Raw genomic sequence first — 12,305 nt, forward strand, 5'->3', positions numbered from 1 at the left:
GAGTTAAACAGAGTGAGGTGGAATTGAAAGCAAGATAATCAGACAAACTTGCCTGTCTTTAAATGTGAGCGAATAAAATTCACATCAGCGAGGAGGATAAAAATTCTTTCACCAGGTTCTGTGATTTCCCAGTCATCAGATTCGGTCTTTGACTTTGGAGATGTACAAGAAAACCTCCATCATCTCAGGTGACTTGGGGATGACCACGTAACAATTCTCACAGCAATTCCCTGGCGGTGCTATATTTTACTAGGTCTACACAACACTGTACCTCCAATATCTAATTGTCTACAAGAGTAGAGACAGTGTCCTAAATAGGACAAATGGTGCGAGGGCTCTGTGAAGGCAGTGATGTGTCAAGCCCTGCTGTGGCTGGGAAGAGGTTGGAGAGCCAGAGTGATTAAAGCAATGAATCACTTGTAGGGAGGTCTCAGCTGCTGGCGTCATTTTACACGCAAGCTGGCAATTCAGGGCGGCCATAAGCAGCAACAGCCATTCTTTACCAAAATTAGAGAAAAAAAGGTGTGTGTGTGTGTGTGTGTGTGTGTGTGTGTGTGTGTGTGTGTGTGTGTGTGTGTGTGTGTCTGAGAGAAAGAAACAGAGAGAGAGAGAGAGAGAGAGATGTTTCGACATAGACGCTTTGTTTTTCACTTGTTTATCACTGAATAAACGTGCTCAATTTCATTCTCATTCTTCGCCAGCCAAAACAAGACTCATAAATCTAGATAGTAGATGTGCACGGAGGGCCACAATAACTTTGTAATGCTGTGAGCAAATGAGTTCAGGTGTTACTTGCAGGTGGGTAGTGATGTGGAGAGAGGCTCTACACTGTGTTTATGCTTAAAACAGAAAGACAAAACCAGGATTATTTGATCATGCTGAATTTAAGCTAAAATATGACAAATAAATTTGTGTAGACTGAAGCAAAACTAAAACTAGACTTTGCGGCATAACTCAAAGCGGACACAAATTCTTCTCTGCTACAAAACTAAACTCAAATAAAAACATTAATAAAATGTTTCTTAGTGTAAAGGACCAGTGTGTACAATTTAGCGGGATCCATTGGCAAAAATGGAATGTAATATTCATAATCAATAGTGTATAAATCACCTGTAACTAAGAATCAGTGTTTTAGTTTGATTAGAAAGAGCCCTTCATATCTATATAGGGAGCGAGACCATTTCCACGGAGTCTGCCATGTCACATCGCCATGTTTCTACAGAAGCCCAGAATGAACAAACCAAACACTGTCTCTAGAGAGGGCCATTTGCATTTTTATGTTACCAAAGGCCACCGTAGGGTCAGGTTTGGGTGAGGGGAGGGGTACTCAGTTCATTGCAATCTGCAACCTCACTACTAGATGCCACTAAATCCTACACACTGGTCTTTTAATGAATTAGATCATGTATTTAGTCATTTAATTACTGAACATAATTAGATCACCGTTATAAAGTGAATATTTTCAGGACTCAACTGCAGACAAACTGAGACAAAAGCTGGTACGTGCAATAAAAGTAATTTAATAAACTCAAAAAGTCCAAAAAACTGGTGCAGAAGGAAAAAACTGAAGCACAGGTAGGAAACACTAAAACTCATAAGCTAATCCAATATAGTAGCAAACTCAGGAACATGGGGGAACACACGAGGGGACTGAACAGGAACAAACAGTAGCAAAACAGACAAACTGACAAAGACAAAGGGATGCACAGAGACTTAAATATACATGGGAGAATAGGATAATTGAAGGTAAAACACAATAGGGCGGGGCAGACAATCACTAAGGAGGGAAAACAAGACCAAAGACAGGAAGTGAAACAACAGTGGACACACAAGGAAAGTAAAGCAGGAAATGAACAAAAGTCCAAACAAAGTCCAAAAGTGTCCAAAAACAGTCAAAGAAGTGTCAGGCCATGACTCAGACCATCACAACACAGTGTTATCTTGTATGCTGTACACGCTCCATTACGCACTACATTGCCAGCACTAATGTACAGCTTGTGTAATAGCAAATAGTTTGGAAGAAGCGTTTGATTTGGGATAAGCTGATACCGCGGTTGCATCAGCTACAGCACATCTTTTAAAGAGTAACCTCACAGCATCTAAATATATAATTTTTGCTGAGCACCAGTTATTGAAGCTCTGTACTGCCCCCAGGAAATAGCCATATGCTTGCACTCCAAAGGCCAACGCTGAGAAAAGCTTTTGCCTTTTCCCCTACTCAGTTTTTATATGTTACGAACCAATCAACTGCCAACAGCTGCTGCTGATACCAGCATATTGATACCTCCCATATTTGATGCTTGACACTTTTTGTACATGCTGAACTGCAGGCCATTCACAGAAGAATGTCGAAGACACCAATTGGGAGCTTTGGGGCTCGCCATATTTATTAATTTATCAGAGACAGACTGTAGTGCTTGTTAGCTTGCTAGCCTATTGGCCTGTGGATATCACTCCCTTGACTTTGGAGAAACTCGCTGCTGCAGTTTGGTCAAGTCAATAACTTTTAGTGCCTGTGAGTGTTAACAACTGTATTGCAGTTTGATTTAAATACTTTTATTGTTAGGCAATGTAGTTTTTTTTTTTCTTCTGCTATTATCATAACAAACTACATATGAACTGGTAGAATTCTGTTTATTTACCATAAAAGTAAACAGCATTAACAAAATTATCACAGTAACTTCTTGATGTCAGAATTTCTCAGCTTTATGTACAGCTTAATATTTTAGGAAGCTAATGAAGCATATCGTTTTGTTTCCATTCAAGTCCGGTATAACATGCCTGCACCCTGTTTCCTGAAAGGTTTGCAACACTTCATACTAAAAAAACTTGAACCTCCCTGCACTAGCTGTTACCATGTATATATTACTGTGTGTGCTTGGATACAGATACAACTGGGGACACACCTGATTTACAAAAGACTTGAAATTTCCAACCAAAAGAGGAAAGTAAAATGATTCTTTTCATTCAGGCGTTAAGTTAGTCTGTACGCTGGATGAAAATAAGGTTATTCATATCTGAAGGTGTTTGTCTATTCTGAAAAAAAGTGTCAAAATAATCATTTAGTTTTGCTCAATACATGTTGCAAATATAAATGTGTGAACAGAACTTCTATTACGCCTTATAATAAGACTAAGACCACACAAACACAGGTATTTCTTTGGCCACACAAACTGCGTTTTAGGTAACTGAAAAAAGACCTTTTGCAAAACTCCAGGGTGAAGATGTTCAGAGACTCAGTCAGTGTTGCCATTTAGACAGGGAATACTAATTTTTTGGTTTTCATGTGGACAGTTTTTAAGAATGAAGGAGGAAAACCCCTTATTTTAATAAATATCAGCGTATGTGTGGACTAGGCCTAAAGCTATGCTAGCTGATCTGTCAAGCATGTAGCAAGTATATAGTGATCCTTTGAGCTAAATGCTAACATGAATTTGCTAACGTTAACAATGTTAAAATGCAGACCAACATTGCCATCCCCAAAGCAACACCACTTGTGTGGCTCAAAACTTTGTGAAGCAAAGTAAAATAACTACAAAAACTAACCAAAAACATAATGAATTTAAAACTGAGCCTTGTTGAAAAACTATTGTAACCTTGGATAGAAGACATGATAGAAGAAAAAGGTCTAAGGCAGCAAAACTAACAGTGGCCCTGTTAGCCACATTGACAGGGACCGAGCCAATCCATCCTTGTCTTTCATTTCACACCTCTGCTTGCATCGTTTATCCTGTTCAAGCAAGGCGTCAGAGCCAATATTTAGCAATATGAACTGTGATTGATGGTGACACCCACAGCCTGCCACAGTAACTATGCTTTTCACAACAACAGGACACTAAGGCTACATCTGCTTTCGCTGACAGAACAGTAACAACACAACCATCCAGCAGCAGTTCTCTGACACCTCGGAAACTAACAGGGAGGGTCACGGTCCGGTGGGAGCCACTTTTCTTTCGAACAACAGCGCCAAAGTTGAGTTCTTCGTTCTTCGTCATGCTTTTTTCTTTTTTTAGTTTCTTAAAGTTTATTGTCACTTTCTGAATTTTATCATGCGGCAGTGTTTTCTACATACACATAATGTATATAAATGAAAGTAATTTTTTTCCTTAACATTACTGTTTTGTAAGTTGAAGTCATTCTGGATTTAAGATTTTGACATATGCATACCACCATTAAGTCTATTTATAGTATATCAAAACTACTTTACCTTCAGCCAAGATTATTAGAATAGTCTGGTTCAGGAGCTTTACAGAAGTAAATTGGTGCTACAGCAGTTTCTTGTGTGGATGTCTTAAATACATTATATAAGGCTAAATGAAGGGAAAATGAAAAGCAAATGGTGTTCCTGGCCCCCTGCAGATAATGGCAAGCCAAGCGGACACATTGGTTGATCTCGGAGATGGACACCTACAACGAACGGCAAGACTCCTTGATCAAGGGCTTGTGAACAGCAGGCGAGCGCAGACTGAATCAACAGCTGAGTCTCATTCATCTGTTGATATTGCCTAGACAGAGTTTATTACTAATAGATCCAGTGTGGATGTCTCAGTATTATACCGTTTGACTTTTTAATTGACTCAGCAGGAGAGGTGATGAAATCTTTACCTTAAAGCGGCTATTGTGAGGAAATGCAAATGGTAGTCAAGTATCATTTCATGTTTTGACTTTGAAGGGCCAGCCGTGGGCATCAGTCAGTTGGCAGGATTTAGATTTATTTGTGACGATCAGTCTAGAGGGTGAGAGGATCAGAGAGTAGGAAAGCTGTGAACTGAAGCCAAGTACATTTTGTTTTAGCTGCACATCTCAGTACAATGCTCAAAGTCATAGTCAAACAACTCTGTGAAGTTGCTCGGAAAAACACAAGGCCTGTGAGAAAAAAAAAAGTACCAGATATGGTTTGTTCATTTTGTTCTGTTCATCACACTTACATAAAAATATCAAATTAGACTGTGATGGAGATACTGGAGGCATATCTGTGAGTGTGTGAGTGGAGCCATAACAGGGAAGGCAGGCGGGGATACAGAGGAAGACACACTGATGGATGGAAGGGAACCAAAGCAGATAACTCAAGCCTTGAAATGGCAGATTCACACCCCTCATTTCCCTTTCAGAACATAACTGAGTGGATGATGTATTAACCTTGGAGAGAGTTCATCTCTCTCTCTCTCTCTCTCTCTCTCTCTCTCTCTCGCTCTCTTTATATGTGTGTGTGTGTCAGTGCCACTATCAAGGTTGTTGTAAAGTTATTTGGCAGCATAGTAAGACTTGTGGATCAGGTGTTTCTTGCAAATATTCTCTCATCACATGCACACCGTTGTTTCTTTTACACTTATCAGCGATTACAGTGACAGGTTTACCACTTCTACGACTTCATACAAAAGTAGACAAAATCAGACTTCATCTTTCTCTCTAAATCTGAAACCATCAATTTTGCTGGCTAAAGTGACATCTGCCCCTGTCACATTTTATCAGCTGCAGCTAGCTAGCTAACATTAATTTTGTGAGTTGGTAAAAATGTGCATATCTGTCTGACTTTTTAATACCTCTAACTGGCTGCATAAATCATATTGTTCTTGTATTACAGGGTAGAGAGGCTTATGGCTTGTAAGGAAAAGTGCAAAATTAGGCTCTTTTTCTTCTAACATAACAACATACAGTACAGACGTTTACTATAGAAGTAGAAGTACATAATATATTACTTGGACAAATAACACAAAGGTTACTTTTATTAATGTTCTGTAGTTAGTATAATCTGACAATGTGTGTCACGTGAGAAAAGTCACTATGGTTGCGTTTAGTTTAGTTTAGTTTATTTTTTTTATTTCGAACATGGGCGAGTAACACAACAAAGTAAACTGAAAAACAAACAAATCCAATAACAATAGTCAAAACAAAAATAATAATGTGAACCCAACATGTCCAAAAAGGAGTAGGATGAAGCATATGCTTATTTAAACCTACCCCTTCTCCACTACTCAATTATCAATTTTTCTCCCCAAACATATATATATACATAAAAAAGGAAGAAAAAAAAGAGTTAAACTCTGATATGGTGGTAAATGGCATCCTCGAACTGATGTTACAGCAGCTCGGATGTAGCGGCTGAGTCTGCCCTGAATGGATGTTTTTTCTAATGTAACCTATAACCCACACTTTAGTCATCTTGTGATGTGCTATATCTGTTAACCCATTTATACCGGGTGCTGCGTAGTGCAACATTGAGTCTCCTGCCATTCCATGACGCATGCAGCATATAAATATGTAAAATATGTATAAATATATCATGAAAATGACGAGGAATCAACAATGCTGCGCTACGCAGCATCCGGTATAAATGGGTAAAAGCGCATAAAACCCACACAGTTAAATTAATTTCTTACACTTTTGTGTTTTTGGTTTTGGGAAAAACAGACGGAATACTCCAAACTCTTTATGTTCAGAGTATCACTCTTACTCTAGACCCATGCATTCAGGTTCAGCATATGGCAAAATCCAGAGCTTGGCAGGTCTGCTGTGGCTAGTCACAGTATAATCAGGTACAATCAAGCTATGGTACAATCACAGTTTTAGGGAGGGTTTTATATATATCCAGGGTGATAGCCTGTATATGAAGGTCATTTAAAATCTTCTAAATTTTTTTCTATTATTCTCTCATTATTTTTTGACCTGTTAATTCTACTTTATTGCTTGCTTCAGCTGTTTAACAGTAAATTGATAGGCTATCAATTTTAAAATAGGCCTATCATCCACAAGCAAGTCATGTGAACCCAGGGCCATAACACCTAATGTGCAGGCATCAATTTTTTATGTATTCATCTAGTACTACCACCCAGAGGCAATGTAAGTATACAAGAAGATTCCTGACATTGTAATCAATATTGCACCATAGGTATCATATGAAAGTGATTGGACAAGCTCAGCTTTTCACGAAATGTATTCAGTCACTTGATCTAGTTTACAGCTGAAGCACCAGCTCTGAAGCCCACTCCCAAGGGAGGAGCACTGTCAACAGTGATCGATCACTGTGGGGCCACCCATCAAAAGGTGACATTGACAAGTTGAAACAGCTTTTGTGTCTTTCTCTGAGATGAATGGAAGTTTGAAGTTACTGACACCCGACTATATTTTCAACATACGACCACTTCTATTTCCATCACACTTACAGTCCAGCAATCCAATGTATGATTTTCTTCCAGTAATAGGGCTTAAATCAAAGGAATTTTATATAATAATAATAGTAAACTGAATTTGCATAGCACCTTTCATACAAGAAATGCAACAAAAGCGATTTACAACAAAGCAATTGCAAGCGCTTCACATGAAAAGACATGAAATGAACATAAAAACGTGAAAAACATAAAATGAGACGGAATAATAAAATAATACAAGGTGTCAGTTCGGTACAACTAAAGAAGCAACAGCTTTCAGAACTTTCAGATCTATACCTTTATTTTTACAAGTCGTAGGAGACAGCTCTACGCTTGTGCCGTTCACTATTGTTTGGCAGTCAGTGTTGGTTGGCTGTAAAACAGTAACATTTGAGGAGCTGGGAGACAGAAATAAATGGATTCTATTTCGAGACACCTGCTGTGTCTAGACAACCTAGATATGCCAATACTTGATCTGGCAGACTGTCAGTGGCGGCTTTTATGCCTAAATGTGTCCCCCTGGCCAAGAGAGATTGTACTTGAGCACACACAGGTAGATGTTTTATGCCCCTGGGTTGTTTGATGGGATGAAAAGTAATTCTATTCTATCAGCTTTTATAAGTCTCTCATGCTTAGGGAGAGAAATGGCTGCTCTGTGTGGGCATAGAGGTGTTGTCATGCAAACCTCTGGTTCAGAAATACCCACACAAATCTGATTTGGTGCAAACACACGTCTACAATGATACGATGTTCTGTCCGAAATTGTCTAAGCGATGGTTTCAGACACTGATTGATAGCAAAGTCATTACTGAGTCAGCTGATAAATTCATGAATACTGACTATCTCTCCAGCTGTTCTTGAGAGGTAAGAAATGTCTGCTCATTACTGATGCACATTCCACAAAAGTATGAAGGAAAATTTTGCCATTTGAATGGGCCACCACATTTGTTGCACAGGGTAACATTGGGGGTAAAAGTTTCTTTTTTGTAATTTTGAGCACAAATCTGGGATTCTGGATAAAACTTTTAAATTCATGGAAACAGCAAACCGCCTCCCCTGTGAAGCCAGGAGTCTCTGCGAATCCACACTACGTTTTTCTCTTCATCCGAGCAAATTCTGACTCCAAGAAGGATGGTTTAACAGTCAAATGAGTACAGCTATTGCCTATAAGATACTACATAGGCCATTTTGTTTATTACTTTAACAAAACAATCAATTGAAGTGATACTTTTTTATTGTGCTTGTATGTTGTTATTCTAACTGCTCAAAAATACTAAAGATAGCTCTGGTCCTAAGACTGTAGCTCAGCCCTGGCTGCAGTCTTGGGATCACACTCTGATAAAAGCATAACTGATGCCCTGGTTAATTCTTCCAATAGTATCATAAAGTACACAGCACATCAAAGCCACGTACCTCTGGGGCTGGAATTCAGTTATGTTCACTTTAAAATGACTATTTGATATCTATCTTTCTATCTTTTTGGACTGTGGGTCTGCTATAAAGTGAATTGGAATGAAATGAAAGAAATTGTGCTACTGTTCCCGCTGAACCGTGCTCCTAAAAGTTTTGGAAGGAAAGTAATTTACAGTGTGTCGCCAGAAGAAGTCATCCCCCCTCCTCTACAGCCACAATGTGTTTATCGCCTTCAGCCAGTTAGCAGAGAAAAGACTGGAAAACAAAGACTGAAACTGTCCACTTGCATGATGTTGCAGTGCCTCTGCCTTGCCCGCTCCTCTCTCCCTCTCTGTTTAAACTCCCATTAACCATTCACACTTAATGGCTCTGGTATTTCAGACAATTTAAGGCCCCTCTCCGGCAGAAAGGACGGTGCGATCGAGCGTGGCGGTGAGCTAATTGAAGTCCGCTGACACCATTAGCAAACTGCCATCAGGCTGATAGCCAGTCGTATAACAAGAGGCTGAGGGCCGGGGAAGAGAGACAGAGAGACAGCTGGTGATGAACAACACAACACTGAGTTCTTTCTCACAGGTCAGACCATGTCGAACAAGACGGAGGAGAGAGGTTGGATACAAGGGCAGCTATGGACGTAAATACACACATACATGTATTCACACACATACAGCTTCGTATTGTATTTTAACAGGCTTCCATACTGATGTCTCTCCCTCATGCAAACGCACAAACATATTCAAAAATCTCTTGACTAATCCTATAAAATCCCTTAATGAATTCACCTCTCAGTTACTGTGGAGCAGTACTCACACTGGTGCTCTGCAAGAAACAAAGCTGTATCGGTCTTATCTACAAAGGTCATTGAATACAGTGACCTGCTAGCTCCTGGCATGCACTAGCCTTTATCTCTGTGCCCCATGCTAATGCACCATGACTGCTGCCTTTGCTGAAAGGGCTAACAAGCGTACAATTGCTGAAGATGGGCTTTGTAGTGGAGTCGCAAAGAATGGAGAGTGAGACGGCGTTTGTTTGTGTCTTTTTTATTAGTCATGTAAGCATTCTAAAGGTGTATTATAAATACAGACGATGCATAAATGTGCATTATATTGGGTCAATGATTTTAAGTGTCTTCCAGAGCCGATTCTGGCAGTTACCCACAGTGGAAATCAAACCTGCAGCCTAAGCTGTGTTAACAATATTAAACCATTAAACTGCCCCCATCTGGCCCAGGAAGCGCCACAGGAGGAGCCTAAACAGGCCAGAAACATACTGATCTGTGCCATCGTCTCCCCCACTGTGCTGCGGATTTGATTTGGCTACGACTGTCTTTATTTCCCCTGGGCTGCACTGCTATCACAGAGAGGCAAGGAGGTGAGCCATCTTGCTGAATGGAAATGCTCCCATAGATGTGCAGTATGCGAGAGACTATCCCTTGGGACCAATACTGGCTAATGGCTATCTGATTGACTGGGCAAAGAGAGGAAGAGAGGCGAAGAAGTGAAGATGAGGAATGCAGGAAGGTGACACGCCTGTCTGTCTGTTTGTCTACCTGAGCACTCGAGTATAATTCCATGTAGAGCATGTGTATGCATGCTTATCAGTCATTGGTGTACAAGTGTGTGTGTCCATGTTTTGTGCCCCCCACCCCGCCCATGCTTTTCTGTCTGTGGCCCTAATGAAGGCTGCTTACAGTATAATGAGAGATGTGGTCAGATAATGGAGGAGGTAATTACTCCAGTGCGCAGAAGCCGCTGGTTAAGAATTACATTATTGATCGGCCAAATGCAGCAGCATGACAGGCTGAGGAAGGACGCAAAAAATGGAGAAGGGAGAAAAATCAACTCCTAAAATAAACAGCTTGTCTGTCTGGCTTCCAATCAAGGCTGAGGCACGAGGCGGCACACAGGTGAGTGTGTGTATGCGCACACACACGCGCGCTCCAACACAAGCACACTCCAGCTGAGCAACTTCCCTCAGCGGGAAACATCTGCAGTTATGCGAGTGTGTAGTGATCCAAACAGCTCCGCTGAGGGGGGAAATTTCTTGGACCATAGCTATGCCTAGATAAATGTTAGTCTGCATTCTCCAAACACACAGTTCTATCACCGTGACTAAAAAGAGAAATAACTTCAGAAAATAGTTCATTCACATCTACGACATTAGCACATCAACTAAACTACAGTCTGACAGCTTAGCCCAGAGCTGCTGCACTGCCCCGAGCAGCAATTTGCACTGAGCACACATTTCAGCACATTCCTTATTACAAAGTTTAAATGTAGTTATTGTTGAACCAACCTGCACAGCTCCCCTACAGACATATTGCTTGTTAGAGCATGATACAGCACACTAAAAGAGCTCATTGCCAGTGACATCCTTATGGATTTGGTCAGTATTTGTTTCATACTATAGAATAGTTAAGGCTGAAACTGTTGTGGTGTTTACAACTGGTGTAATGATTCGCTGCCTGGTTTGTTGTACAGTACTTGAATTATAGCATTGCAGCAAAGACACACACATGCTGCACACACACACACACACACACACACACACACACACACACACACACGTACACATTATCCTGTACACAAACACACTTTATCTTGACCTGCAGCCTTTGATCCCCAGCAGCAATCAATACAAGATATCGATTTCCCTGTTAGACAGCAGCTTGTAAGACATTAGGATCTTCTCTAGTTTCCCGGTTCCTCTAACCCCACCCATGTTAGAGCGTCTCCTTGCCTTAGAAAGTCTCAGAATGTGACTCTAAAAATAACACACATCTGAACTTCCTTATTTATCTACACACAAGGGACCTAATTTTCACCACAGACCCTCACTTCCATCAGGCAGAATCCCCTTGACATCCCAACATAAATCTCCCATTCAGCAAGCAAACAAGGTGGTAACTCCAGTTGTTAAATGCCAGCAGGGACTCCACACAGCATGGGTAATTATGGACCTAGATCTGCCCGCTAGGTTGCTGCAGTGTGCGTGCGTACGTACGTACGTACGTGTGTGTCAGTTTCTATGTGTGGCAGTATGTATGAGGGCTTTGTGTGTGTAGGTGTGATTGCTGGGGCTTTAGCTTTTCATTAAAATAGAAGGCCTGGCAGACCGGTGCTTCAGTGTTTGTCCCCAGAGGGAGCCTTTTTCCACGAGCTTAATGCAATCAATTCGTTGAACCTGGGGAAGGGAGAGATGGATGTGAAGGGGTGGACTGAAGGATGGATGGATGGACGATTGGTTAGAGGGAGGGAGGGAGAGACAGGCAGGGACTGAAGCATGGCAAACAAGATTGATGAGAGAAAACTCCACTAGCATAGAAATCCCTTCATTTTTGCCAGGAGGCCTCCTGTGGGCAACGGGGGAAAGCAGAACGAAGTCAGAGGAGCTGGAGAAAAGAGGCGAGAGGAATACTGAACAAAGATGCCAGTAAAAGCAGCCTCCCCTTGTCCTGTCCTCCCACCATCTCTGAAGTTGTGTGTAATGACTGAAGTCATGTTAACTGCTCACATTGTCTGCAGCCACCGAACATGTCCGAGCCGCTCCATCAGCCTCAAAAAGTGCTATGTTGTAGTAAACTACTAAGTATGCATAGAGAAGCATCTGATAGGAGCAGATCATAGATCTCAGGCTTTTGTGATAAATCCTGTATAAAACCTGTTTTATTGTCATATTAGATACTTTCTCCACCTCCTAATGAATATATTCATGCATTCAGGTTTGTCTATTTCCCCCATTTTC

The sequence above is a fragment of the Seriola aureovittata genome, chromosome 3 (assembly GCF_021018895.1).
Source record: "Seriola aureovittata isolate HTS-2021-v1 ecotype China chromosome 3, ASM2101889v1, whole genome shotgun sequence".
Taxonomy (NCBI): domain Eukaryota; kingdom Metazoa; phylum Chordata; class Actinopteri; order Carangiformes; family Carangidae; genus Seriola; species Seriola aureovittata.